Source organism: Thunnus albacares, chromosome 4, assembly GCF_914725855.1.
Source record: "Thunnus albacares chromosome 4, fThuAlb1.1, whole genome shotgun sequence".
NCBI lineage: Eukaryota > Metazoa > Chordata > Actinopteri > Scombriformes > Scombridae > Thunnus > Thunnus albacares.
Genome location: NC_058109.1, coordinates 29,097,691 through 29,111,413, shown reverse-complemented (window position 1 = coordinate 29,111,413; position 13,723 = coordinate 29,097,691). Strand labels below are relative to the sequence as shown.

At 42.2% G+C, this 13,723-nt stretch overlaps 1 protein-coding gene across 9 annotated transcripts in view; it reads right to left on the bottom strand.

Annotated features, from left to right (window-relative positions):
- ncoa3 (nuclear receptor coactivator 3) overlaps window positions 1-13,723 on the bottom strand; it is a 39,862-nt gene that overhangs the window by 21,631 nt on the left and 4,508 nt on the right. For 4 of the 9 annotated variants that reach the window (XM_044348613.1, XM_044348614.1, XM_044348612.1 and 1 more), the window contains exon 1: window positions 13,309-13,555. The exons of 1 other annotated variant lie outside the window; for it this stretch is intronic. The gene's annotated coding sequence lies outside the window, so the exon portion shown is untranslated. Of the gene's footprint in view, window positions 1-6,309; window positions 6,612-13,308; window positions 13,557-13,723 lie in introns of those variants that run through there. 4 more of the 9 variants (XM_044348620.1, XM_044348619.1, XM_044348618.1 and 1 more) reach the window with 3 other exon arrangements.

Genomic DNA, 13,723 nt, shown 5'->3' with positions numbered 1-13,723 from the left:
TCAATAAATTAAACCCTTCTTAACCCATCTGCAACTCATTTACGGTGACTGCGAGAAAACACACTGTTGACGTACATTATATTAGAAATTTCCTCATAAAAAGAAATTCATAAGGGCACATGAATAACATTCAATGTCTAAAAAAAAACACAAAACTGCTATTTGTCCTGGTAGCTTTCCCCTCACACTCGTAGTGTACATGATGTCCACAGATGAAGGTGGTGAGGGAGAGAAGGTATTTCAAAGCAGAGGAAAACTGCCTTCATAGGAGTGTTTTTCCCCTAGAAAAAACATCCCCCACCCTCGCCCGGCTCGCACAACACACACAGAGCTCAGGCGGGCTGTGTGTGCATCTCCCCATTTTTCTCACACAAACTGCAACGTGTAGAAAAACCAGGGAAAATAAATGAAGGTGGAAACAAAGAGATGGCAGTTTCCACTGTGTGTGTGTGTGTGTGTGTGTGTGTGTGTGTGTGTGTGTGTGTGTGTATCACACATGCATCTCCTACAACTATCCATCATTAATACGGACAAAGAGCAAAAAAAGGAACAGGAAAGGACCCGCGTGAGCGCAGATTCAACCGGCTAGCTCATCGCATAGCACCACTGTAGCGCTCTAACAATCCCTTCATTTTCTACAAGCTTGACATGTTGGTGTATATAGCAAGGTGATAAGAACGAGGACACGGCATTGTTCAGTGGAAACCACAGTGACCAAACAAAATGCGGGCGGCTGTGATCACACAAGGCTAATATTATGGAAATTAGTTCATTAATCAATGGCTAAACAGCCTTTTATCTGGGGAGCCAGAGCGCCGGGGCCTGATCAGCCTCCATTCTGCCCGGTCCGATAACACACACACACACACACACACACACACACACACACACACACACACACACATATATACATCTTCACTGGTAACTGATGTAGATGCAAGCGAGAGGACAAATCTCATGTATCCATAGATAATTCAGTGTGAAGACATGTCAGCCATTATAATTACTTCTGGCAGTATTTTTAAATGACCTCATGTCGATACAAAAAGACTGTGCTTGGTTTCAACTTTGCTTTACAGAAGCTGTGTGTGTGTGTGTGTGTGTGTGTGTGTGTGTGTGTGTTTGTGTACACGTTTCAACTGTGCCACTCAGGAAAAAAGCAGATATTCATTTTCAGACCGCAGCGCAGCACTGACGATTCTCTCTTCGCTTCCTCCCTCCCTCCCTCTCGCTCGCTCGCTCTTGTGTCTTTCTCTCCTCCCTCTCCGCGCTCCCTCCCCCTCCCTCCCTCCCTGCCTCCCTCCCGCCCTCCCCTCCTCCTCCTCCTCCTCCTCCTCCTCTCCCCACCGTCCCTGTTGGATTGGTGGAGTAAACACAGGAAGAGAGCGGGCTCTGTTCCACCACGCCAGAGCTGGGGCTGGGCGTTCCTGCAGAGCTCCTGCGCCGGGGTCAAAAGTTTACTGTGGTTTTCATTTCACCTTTCCTCAGCCAATCACAGCGCCACACTGCAGCGCCTGAACTCTGACCCCTGCAAAGAATTCCTCTCAAAAGATGGTCTGACGCCAGTTTCACAACTGCTCCCCCCTCCCATCTCCCTTTCCTTTCTTTCAACTGGCCAGTTTCATGTGTTGACAGAGCCTAGGTGAAAAAGATTCCAGAAATGAGGTACGAGGGGTAACGGAGAGCAGAGAAGAAGAACTGGGGGTTTTAAATCCTCACAGGGATGCGTTATTAAAAGACTATCAATATTTACTTTCTTTTATCTCCCTGGGTGATGAACTTCTAACATTGGCAGAGTTAAAAACAACAACAACAAAATAACACAAATTACCTAAAAACTGGAGAATCACATGAGGATCCTTTTACAATCTGACATATAAGCGCTGCGCAACATCCCACAGAATGATGGATTATACAAACCGTACACTTGACAAGGTCTACCGCTCTCGTCTTTGGTTTTCTGTCTTCATGTCCCTTGTGCTACTACTGCACACCACATGCTTCCTAGATCCAGGATAACTCTATTAAAAGCAGTGTTTCCTCTATATTCATTCAGGAGTGGTGGGCCAGTAAGAACATTACTGTTGGGAAACTGAACATTATAATCTAGATAACAAAACAAAACAAACACAAAAAGCATAAGGCCTGGTGGTTAGAAGTAGCCCTTTAATCATGATCAAGTAACCAAATATTAAAAATATCAGTGCTGCAACTGCTCAGAGCGCTAGAACCGAAAACTAAGACCAACAGGGATGGACGTGGAGCAAATAACAAAAATGACTCCCTGCCACCGCTGCTACAAAACAATCGCAGAGGAAACACTGAAAAGTGTGTTTAAGAAGCTGGATACTGGGGTAACAAGGACCAAGAGTTGAAATACAGCAAATGTGAAAAAAATGGGGAAAAAAGAAATTTGTATCACAACACTCATGAATCTGTTTAAGATTTTAATTCAGTTCAAAGTTACTCAGTCTGACAGGACATGAACACACATGTATACACACACACACACACACACACACACACGTACACACACACACACACACACACACACGCTGAGCCATAATCCAACTGTGGGTTTGTTTTTGTCTTGGTGACACTGCACTCTGTTCCCATCTGCTGAGTGATTAAGCCTGCACTGCTAATCAAGTCCCTGACACTGTAAGGGAGCAGGCGAAGGACGACACACACGCTGATCTAGCTGACACGTGATGGTCTCTGCTTCAAACTGCCTTCATATAGTTTTTTTTTTTTTTTTTTTTTTTTAAACACACCAAAGAAATTTCAGGGTCAACGTTCCAGCATTCAGGCAGACACACACACACAGCTATAAATGAAATCAAACTTGATGTGTTCAGAAAAGGCTTTCAAACCGTCAGACACAACGGAGCTAGTGCTGAATGATTTTGAAAAAAGATCTAATTGGCCGTTATTTCGACTGATGTTACAAATGCGATATGATTTGCGATATTAGAGGGAAAGATTATTTTTATACAATTGTTCTAATTTTCATTGAAAAACTTATTAAAAATGATTATGGTGTGTTTTTTTGCGAGGACCTGATGTTTTGTCTGTAAGAATATGGTGTGTAGGTCAGAACATCTCTGCAGCACAAAAATATTTAATTTAAAATAGTACTTTGACACACATTTTGCCTTTAATAAACATTGTGCCTCCTGCGATTTAAAAAATTGCAATAGGCCACATTGCGATTTTGATAAAATTTCAGTTAATAGTTCAGCCCTAAACACAACGAACAAATACTCTTGATACATTCATAAAGTTATGTCTCTGTGAAGGAGCTTGTGAGTTGCCATGGGTTGAAACTTGTCAAATCTGAAATTCTCCACAGACCAACGATTTGGTTGAGGTTAAGCTATGTCACAGTTAGTCGAACTTGGTGTTTGGACCTCACATAGTCACAAAACACATCTAAATGGCTGCCATCTGGAGGCCTGTCAATGTTTTGTATCTGCTGTTGTTAGAATCCTGGTGACTATAGCTCCTCTATAGTCTTATTAAGATTTCATTTATTTGCAGTGAGGCAACAACAAACCCTTCCAGACATGTATTGTACTGTTTCTGCCAAAAGCAAAAACAACTGTTATCTACTTTCAGAACATAATCTTTTATTAAATAAAAAACATGGAGAAGTAGCAGTAAGAACACCAATAAATATCACTATGGATAAGCAGCACTGGTAATGATGACCATCCCGACCAGCGTCAGAATGGAAAACTCCTGCTGAGCTGTTCTTGGGCTTTGAAGGACATCAGTTTCTTCTGGATTTTGTGCAGAACTGATATAATGATATATTACCATTATTGCTCAAATTTGGGGTGAAAATCTGTTATATTGAACCTGAACATGAACTAACCACAAAGCATCCATGCTGCATGTAGTCATACTTAAGCTGTTTTCTCATATGAACTCCAGACACTGTCCGGAGAATCAGGTTCCGGATATTGTCCAGAGCTGCTCTTTCACACGTGTAGCACACAACGGGAGATTGTCCGTGTCAGACGCGTCCTCACCTACTGGAAATACTCTGTTTAGTTTAGGCGAGGGGTGGCACCTGGTTAACGCGTGTAGGAGGTGGGACATAACACAACAAGTACGCTGTGGTTGTAATACGGTGTTTTTGAGCTTTTCAACAGAAATGAAACGGCTTTTGTTTTACGAGAAATCACAGGAAGTCCTTTCTCGCATTAGTGCTAGCTCCAAAGCGAAGTGTTCAGGCCCAGTCAAAACAATTCTGCTGAGAATTCACTGCTGTATTCACACATGGGCTAAACTGGACATTTACGCAGACTTTGTACTAAGGAGCCGGAGGGGTAAAGTCTGTTTAATGTCCGGTCCGACTGATTCGGACATTTGCGTTCTCACATACAGTTCCTCCGTGTAATGTCAGGATAACTTCAGGGTTGCAGTGTATGTGTGAAAGGGGCTCTAGTTGTGGATCGTGTTAATCTAATTACTACACCATTAACTGTACAGCAGTTGTAGAACTTTTGACTGCAGCTCTCTTATCTCCCAGTCAGGAGAACTCAGAACTGGTCCCTGTTAGACGCGTCCATTGCCAAGTATAAAAGCTTAAGAGCAGCATGTTGGCACATGTTTCTAGCTCTGCTTTGGAACAATGAACACATTTTCCATCGAGTATCTGTAGTAAAATTACATCACATCATTTGATTCGTTTAAACTGAATCCATGAGATCAAGATCTTTTACACAACCACATCTGCAGGACAAGGAAAATACAGGAGATACAGCATGTCACAAGATTTCACAGCTCCATATTTACACAAAACCTGCATCTACCAAGGCAAAATGATTACAATGGTCTCCTCAGAGTCTATCTTATCTACATGCAAACTAATGTGTGAAATTTACCATGATGATAGACTTCTTGCTGATGATTGTGTAGATGAAAAACAACTTTTACATGGGAGCTATATCCTGCTTATCTTTGAAGCAAATACACATATCTTCACTGACCAGCTAGTACTCACGACTGGACATCCAAAACTTGTGACTATGAAACACGCACTAGAACAAGCACTGATCCTATTTTTACAAAAAAAAAACAAACAAGACAAAAGAGTAAGTCTGTTTTTATTCAAACATTGTTAAAAAAAAAAACAGTCAAGCATCAAACCGAACCCTGTACACACTGTATCGTTACACTACTTGTGATTACTATCCTTGCTTGTCTGTCAAAGGAAATTTATTGTGGCTTACTGAACTTTACGACTTGACTTCATCCACGTTGTGCCAATACACACATACATACTGCCCTGCCCCCCCCCCCCCCCCCCACCCCCTCCTTCCTCCCACCCCCTCCCCCTCCCCCTTCGACTGAGTCTCTGGCCCACAACAGTCAAAACTCTGCCACCTCTACTTTAAACCACACTCATAAATTACTTTCAATGATGTTTTGCATTCATACAACGTCGAGGGTTGCCACATGGAACAGGACGATATCAGACTGTTAGATTACTGCTAATTGAACGGGGATCTTTACTGCTATTATAGTGAAGCCGTGGTCATGTAGAATCATGTGTTCAAGTATAGCTGCAATCAGATAAGCATATATGAGCACCATGAGAAACCGTATGGAAACACGGTGATGAGTTGCCAAAAGTAGAGCCACCTCCGTACAACATACTAGATCGGACAAATGGGCAACTCTCAATATTTCATGTGTGTTGTTTGATATATAAACTTGTGCAAAGTTCGGAGTGATGTGGCAATGTCAGGAGGCAAGTGTTGGCTCGGCTATTCTGGGGACAACGGTAAGCTCCGGAGCAGCAACCTTTTGATTGGAGTGTTGCCTTAACGACAAGCCACATAAACAGGGGTGACGTCACCAGGCAGAGTGAAGAGCAGTAATGGTGAAAGGAACATTTTCCACTTTATACAGAAAGGAGAGGGGGAAAGAAAAAAAAAAAAAAAAAAAATCAGCCCAATTAAGAAATACGAGGGTTGTAGAAAAAAGGATAATAATAAATCATCTGACACATGCCTTGCCAGTGTTGACATGCTGTAGTAAGTCTGGAGCCGTTAACGATGGCGTGGAATTCTGTCATTCATGGCTTGACTCCCCTTTGAACTGAAGGCAGCAATAAAGGAGAAATCGCACTTGTGGAAAATCAAAATGCTGTCTCGCACAGTGCTGTGAGCAAATGTCTCCACGCTGACTGCAACTTGTGGTAATTTGCTTAAATGAAAGGAGCTTTTTAATTGCAGGTGAACTTAGAGATGGGAGACACTCAGTGCCCTTACAGTCCCTGCTTGCGTGGTCACTTACGTGCGCGGATCTTCTTACAACTTGCGACTGGAGGATCGTGCCAGTCCCAGCTGCCTCGCAATCCAGACAGGCCCAGAAACCACACCACTATGCCACATAATTCCAGTATCAAACTGTTTCATCTTGGACATGTACAGAGAGAAAGAGGTACACAAATGTTAACAAAAAAGGAAATAAGTGCAACCAACCGGCACTGTTGAATTTAAAAGGGGGATGGAGTACTGGGGGCAGTGAAGGTTTCGATTGCAAACTTAACTATTTTGCCTGTGCGAGGCAGAGTACACATGAGCACTAGTGTTGTCACGATTACCAAAATTATGACTTTGATTGATACCTGCCTAAATATCTTGATAGCGATGCTGAAATAATACAATAGCAAAAACCTAAAACATCAAGAAAAGTAATGGAATAAAACTGATTTGTAGCAGCTTGCGAGTTATGGTAAAGTAAACATTACCAGTGCAAATGTTCACATATAAAAATGTTGCCACATTGCCACATTGGTAAGTCAGCTAAAAAGCTAACGCCAAATTAAACAGTCGAACTCCGACGGTGGAAAAAAGTTTGCTTGTCACAAAATAAATCACAATCGTTTGACTTACATTTGAGGGCATGTAATTATGTTATCTATCAGATTTGCTAACCTGTCGCTCTTTGAATTCCTTGAACAGGTTGGCATGTCTGACGGCGAGATGTACGTGTTGGCTCCCTTTGTCTACGTGGGTTTCTGTCACTGTCAGTTATGTAAGCAAAACAATGCCTTATTTCGCTCTGTGCGTCTGCTTTGTCAACAAGCCGTGGACGGTAGGCAAGAGCACTTGTACTTGTAGCCATGCCTCTTGTTCTGTCACCATGAAAGCTGCAGCGTGCATATGAGAGAGAAAAAAAAAAAAAAAAAAAAAAAAAACAGAAAAAAAAAACGGCTGGCACGCCCACTATGCCTGCAGGGAGTGGAAGCAGAGTACTGCACACACACACACACACACACTGCCTCGCTGTCGCACATTGACACAACTCATAGGAAACACAGCTCTTATTAAAACACTGTCATTTTGAAAGTAAAGTTACTAATAAAATGGGGTAAAGTACCGTTTTTAATGTCACGGTATTGCAGTGTCTTTCTAGTATCGGTATACCGTATGACACTAATGAGGACAGGAAAATTTCAGGCAGGGAGAAGATGGAGTGTGTCCATGTAGCAGTTGAGAAGTTCATCCAGAAATGACAGTGTCTCTTTTTCTCTTCTTCTCTTCACTAGCTTCTTTCTCCCTCTCTTTACGCTGCCTAACAGACAGAAAGAGAGCATCTGGTAGCAGTTATCTCACAAACCAAACTTTTTTTCACCCTTGCTGTCTCTCCCCCATAGCATTTTTTATAAAAGGGGGCCCTAAACAAAACACAAACAAGGTCTTGCTAACATTTTACAATGGTAACAAAACTAGGCCAGGGAGCTACCCTCCCACTGGCTTGTTCAGGTGAACCCGTTTTACGAGCATTCTTCAGCTGGGGGAGAGAAAGTTAAAGGGGGAGTTGAAGTTAAAGAGGAAGGGCAAGGAGAGGAGGGGGGACAAAGCTCTTGGCACCCCCTTCCCTAATAAACTCTTGCCTTCGTCCAATCAACGAGGACTACAGAGGGTGAACTGTTCCAAATCCTTGCTGGTTATAAACTGGAATTGGGTGCAATGATTGCTTCAGGCTGCCCGTTAGGCTTTTAGAAGTGTGCATGGCTCACATATGGCTCAGCTAGCGTAACACTTGGATATTACCTCAGAGTTGAAGAAGAGGGGACCGAGGGGATGAATGAGATGTGACTTCAAATAGAGTCAGAGTGCAAACTGCACCGCTTGACTTGGGACTTGCTGTCTGGCTTTTTCTGAATAGTGAATAACAATCCGGTTTCAGCAGCTCTCATCTCATACTCTCACTCTCACTTGTTTGGGCGAAGTAGCTGTAAATATTTCAGCAGTGGAAACACGCCTGTCTTGTTGAGCAGAGTTTTTTTCTATATTTAGCTCTACAGAGGTAGGCAGAAAAAGCAAACCTACCTGTTGAGTACTACTGAACACACACCAGTGTGTGTAACGCACACTTTAACAATCACAAAAACAGATCACCGTCATTGCATGAGACCTTGAGATGTGGGGACTATACAGGATGTTTTACACAGCTTGAAGTGACTACAGGAAATGTTTGTATTCTTAAACCTTTGTCGTAACAGCCTCCAATTACAAGTCAGAGTCTACCTGGTACGGAGTTAAGTTTCAGGGAATCCTACACAACTTCTAAATAATCTAACCCGAGGTAAATCCCATTAACATCAATAACAAAACGACTACAGAAATTTTAAAGATGCACCTTTTCCCTGAATGACAGGTACTTGGTGCAAAGTATCAGTCAGAGACAGCAACTCTGTTGTTTTCCTTGACTAACTCAGCACTCCCTGTACTGCCGCCTAACAAAAAGCTACTAGGACCAAGGAGTCATATTTCAATTAGGGGAAACAATCAGGCTTTGCTTTCAGCTCTGTGTGTCATCAAGAGTCCTCTCAGAGCCTCTGCTCATCTATACAGCTATTAATCTTAAATTGAACACATACCACATGACCGATTGGCAGTTACTCGAAACGAAACTTATTATCTCTGCCTCTCTAAAGGCACACAGACTGACGAAAGTCCAAAAGAATGCCATCTATTCAGACATCAGTGATGCAAAAATGCAGCTTGACAAAGACAGATTAGAGACCGTTATCAAAAAGTGCCTCTGCCATACAAAAGTGGCAAGCTCTCCACTCATTTTTTCTGCCTCTCTCTGATACCAGACAGTATTTAGAAGCTAATGCAGCCATACAGTAGAAATATTTACCCAAAACCACCAAGAGGAGATCATTTAGCAAAATAAAAATCAATATAAAATGTTCATCCTAAAGTTTTTTTTTAAGTGTTTAAAACATTGAATGTTGAACACACATACAATTTTATACCAACTTCACAAAGAAACATTCATTTTAATTCAGCATACTGACTCCAGAAAGTGCAATATGAATCTGCTGTGCTTCCATCTATACTGCACATATGTATGTTTTACAATACAGCAGACCAGAGTAAGCCATCAGTGGCAGAATAGGAATCAATTCCCAAAATCATAATCAACAAAGTCCCAACATTACCCAACTCTATAGCTACAGATGCCTCTGAATGAATTAGAACAAGCAAATCTAGTGTATTTTCACGCAGATTTATTATCTGCCCAATTATTTATTTGTTCACAAAGTCTGATTAGTAACTATCTCCCTAAAATTGTTCACATTTTTATTGTACTGTTGACAGGACTCTTAAATATCCAACATCAAAAGGACCGTATATCCCTATTAGCTAAATATCAGTTACTAAATTTGAGCATCAATCTGGTGACCTCATGTAACCACAGAATCTGCCACCACAGAGGGACTTCTCCCAGTCCCATGAGAAAAAGTGATAAGTTAATGAATTATTGAGAGCGCAGGGGCCGACAGACAAAGAGCGAAAGCCACGCATCCCAGTCCCTTCTTCACCCCATCTGCAGTCAAAGAATCCCCCCAAAGATTGATTCATTGTTAACGCAGCCTGACACCCAGTGTGAGGGAGAAAGAAAGTGGTAGATAAAGGGACGGAGAATGGGGGACAGGGGGCTCCATTTGCCAAGAATATGAGCAGAAGCAGTTCATTGGACAGGTTCCCACAGTGGTCATTCTACCACTTACAAAAATACCACATACGTGGGCTTGAGTAATGGCATTCCATCAGACTCAAAATAAAGACATGTTGGCTCATCTGACGGTGGAGAACTGCCAGCGGCACCATTCTCACTTGTTCATTCCCAGCTACACACCATTCAAATGGCCGCATTATTGAGATATTGGAGCCTTTTTTAATGACCGGCCTGCATGAGTTTATATAGAGGAGAAGCATTCATCAGTAGGTGACAACCTAGCAATATCATGGAATTACAGGCGGGAGACAAATTAAATGAGTGGAGAAACACAATCAATGCAGATGCTTCCACACAGGTGCACTGCATGGTACAATTAAGCAATTAACATTCAATCCTGCTCTGTGGCATGTATAAAAATGCTGAGCAGGCCCAACTGATTCTGATTTTGTGTCAAGATGTGCGAAAGGAAAAGATTGAAGTGACTTTGGAAGAGGGTTGATTGTTGGAGCACCAATGGCAGGAGCTTCAGTCATAAAGACTGTTTAACTGGTTAGTGTTTCAATACGAACAGTGACCAAACTCTTAATAGGGTCAGAAATTGTGGTCATCAGCTCACATTTGATGACCATGATGCTTGTGCATTAGTGTGATATGTAAAGAAAAACAAGAGCAACTCTTCCTCAGGTGACTGGGAATGTCAATGCAGGACGTGACTGTCGGCAAGAACAGTCAATTACATAGAGAAGGATATTATAGTAGGGTGGCAGCGCATAAACCCCTCATTACAAAGATGAATGCACATTTGAAAGTTCAGTGGTGCAAAAACGAAAGGTCCTGGTCTACAGAGATGTGAAAAAAGTGATATGGTCAGATGAGTCATCTTTCACCATATTCTTGACAAATGGGTGAGTGCATGTGTGGCGTACACCAAGAGAACGGTACAAGTCTGAATACTTGACCCCTACAGTGAGGGAATCCGCTGGCTCTGTTATGATGTGGGGGGCATTTTGCTGGCATGGTTTGGGTCCACTTGTCCCTTTAGAGGGAAGGATCACTGCAAATCAACACAAAGTTGTTCTGAGTCATCACCTTTTTACTATGATGAAACATTTCTATCCTGATGGAACTGGTTTCTTCCAAGATGACAATGTCCCAATTCACAAGGCATGAGGAATCACTGAATGGTTTGATGAGTGTGAAAATAATGTGAATCATATGCTATGGCCTTCACAGTCACCAGATCTCAACCCAACTGAACACCTTTGGGAGATTTAGGACTGACGTGTTGGACAGCGCTCTCCACCACCATCATCAAAACACCAAATGAGCGGGACCACAATAGCCAATGAGAGAGAGCTGACGGTGTTGCCAAGTAACGGTAAACATTCTAGTCCTTGTGGCTAACATTAGCTAGCATACTAATGTTGACAGATATTAAAACTGACAGTTAAAATCTCACCTCCAGTTCTCGCTGAAGAACAGACAACCCGTGTTAACCGCGTGTCCCCAACCATTTTTTTTCATCCAGACTTGTTTAGTCTTCTGATTTTGCTTTTTCTCACTGCAAAGCATTTGTTTACATCAGCTTCCCCATGAGATCACGTGAGATCACATGAGGTGGCGCATTACTCCCTCTGGCGCAACAATCTTAATAATATCCTGTAGTGTGTGATGCGTCATTATTGTCAAATCTCGTAGTGTGTGCAAGTTTGAGATTGAAGATAAGGAAATCTGTATAGTTTCTCTTTTTATGTGTGATGCAACCCAATTTCAAAATTGGTCAGAATTTTACAACTCCTGTAGTCTGAGCCCAGCTTAAGACACTTTATGTTGGTTTTTCCTTTAATTTGTCACCCATCTGTAGATAATACCTACCTGTTTCAGAGACTCTCACGTGCAAATAAGCACTGAAGTGTAAATGCCTGCAAGTATTGGCAGGGATGGCCCCGGGCGAAGACAGCGACAGCACACCTAGACCTCAACGGTTTCAGTGGAATGACTAACCTGCCTCCTCACAGTCTGCCTACACATGAGCACGCTCTCCAAGAATGTCCTCTTACCAGCTCAAAGACTTGAGTGCTCAGCATACACCTCTTCCTGCACAGAGAGAGCACACCTGGACTCTACCTGAACCCTGTGAGCATTAATCCTCCTCCTCCACCGAAACACATCCATCTCCCTCTGCCAGTCTGTCTGTCTCTTGCTCACATACACATGCAGCTAAATATGATTTATTAGCAGTGAAAACCAACATTTATCACAGTGTGATGGGCCATTATACCCACCATTACAATCAGGGATATGTAATCTCACTATAGCCATGCAAATAAATAACAGATGCTGTGGATTCTCAAGTACAGCCACGCTGAGCTAGTCAGTTCAAGTTTGGTTGTCAGCAGTGAGGGTCAGTGATGTGCTAGTGAATACAAGGGTGGTTAATTGTGATCTGTAGCTGGGTGACATAACTCAAACAACCACAAACATTTTTTTTCTTCTTTTAAAAAACTACCATTTGTGTTTTTGTGCGTTTTAAGAATTTTACAATTACACTTTTTTAGTAAGTACTGCTGTATTTAGTTTGCCATGTTAAACAATCAGAAAACTATTCCACAAACAAAACGAAAGTACACTGAGTTGAAGTGAGTTAACCCTCCTCTACCTTCATGGTGTAGGCTATGCAAGCGTAACAAACGAGCAATAAACCATTTTATTTTAATTTTGTGTATCAAATACTGTGATGTAACTGGCTGTGAACACAGATTGTTCCTGCAGTCCTGCTTGAACCGACACTAAGAGGCAAGTCTGACTGTCTGGTCAAAAATATAGTGCCTAAAGCTATTCAGCTGTGTTGTGGACAATGAACACAGCCTAGTGGCGCTACGAAGTTAACATTTATTTACTGAAACACAAAAGAGTTCACACATAAGCAGTGCTGAGGGTTAACAGCGAGGCTATCGCACAGCAGCGAATCAGAAAGCCTGTATCTCGTAAAGTTTGTAGCTAGCGGATAATGAAAACACCAACAAACACCGCGATCGATAGAAATGGCACAGTATCGAGCCGTGTGTATCAAAAACCACTCTCTTATTCACAGTTAAAGCGCTAAATAATATCATAACAAACATTCCATAACAAATAGACAGTGGTAAGGTGGCTCGTTGTATCACGGCAGCTTAAAAACCACAGCCTGCTCGGAAGCGGAGCAGCACCAACTGCCTCTGTGACAAATTTGCGCGTTCAAACACACGCTAGCATCGTTGTTCAAAACTTGCTTATTACAGAATCATAAACCCATTGCAGAAAACTCACCGGCTTCGACGCTTTCATTGAGTAGAGCAGTTTCTTTTACGCCTCTACAAACTCTCCGCCATCTTCGGCAGGACCGTGTTTGTTTAAATGGGAAACACTCCCAGAGCGGAGGGAGCCAGCTTGTAGCCGAGCGACAGGCCTTCTGGGTAATGTAGTTGCTTTCCCTCGCAAGCCGCATTCAAAGTGAGCGACACGTTCTGCCAATGAACTACACGTACACAATACCCATAGGTGATACGAAAAGGAGTCACTGATATTATTAGGGAAGAGATTTAAAAATTTATTTATAGGCCGGCAGAAAAGCAGCTTTATGCAAATGACTTATCATACCCGTAGAGTATCACATTATTATGTTATCCGGTATGTACAATTACAATAAATATTTATCACAATAACTAAAGAATTGAGGGAGATA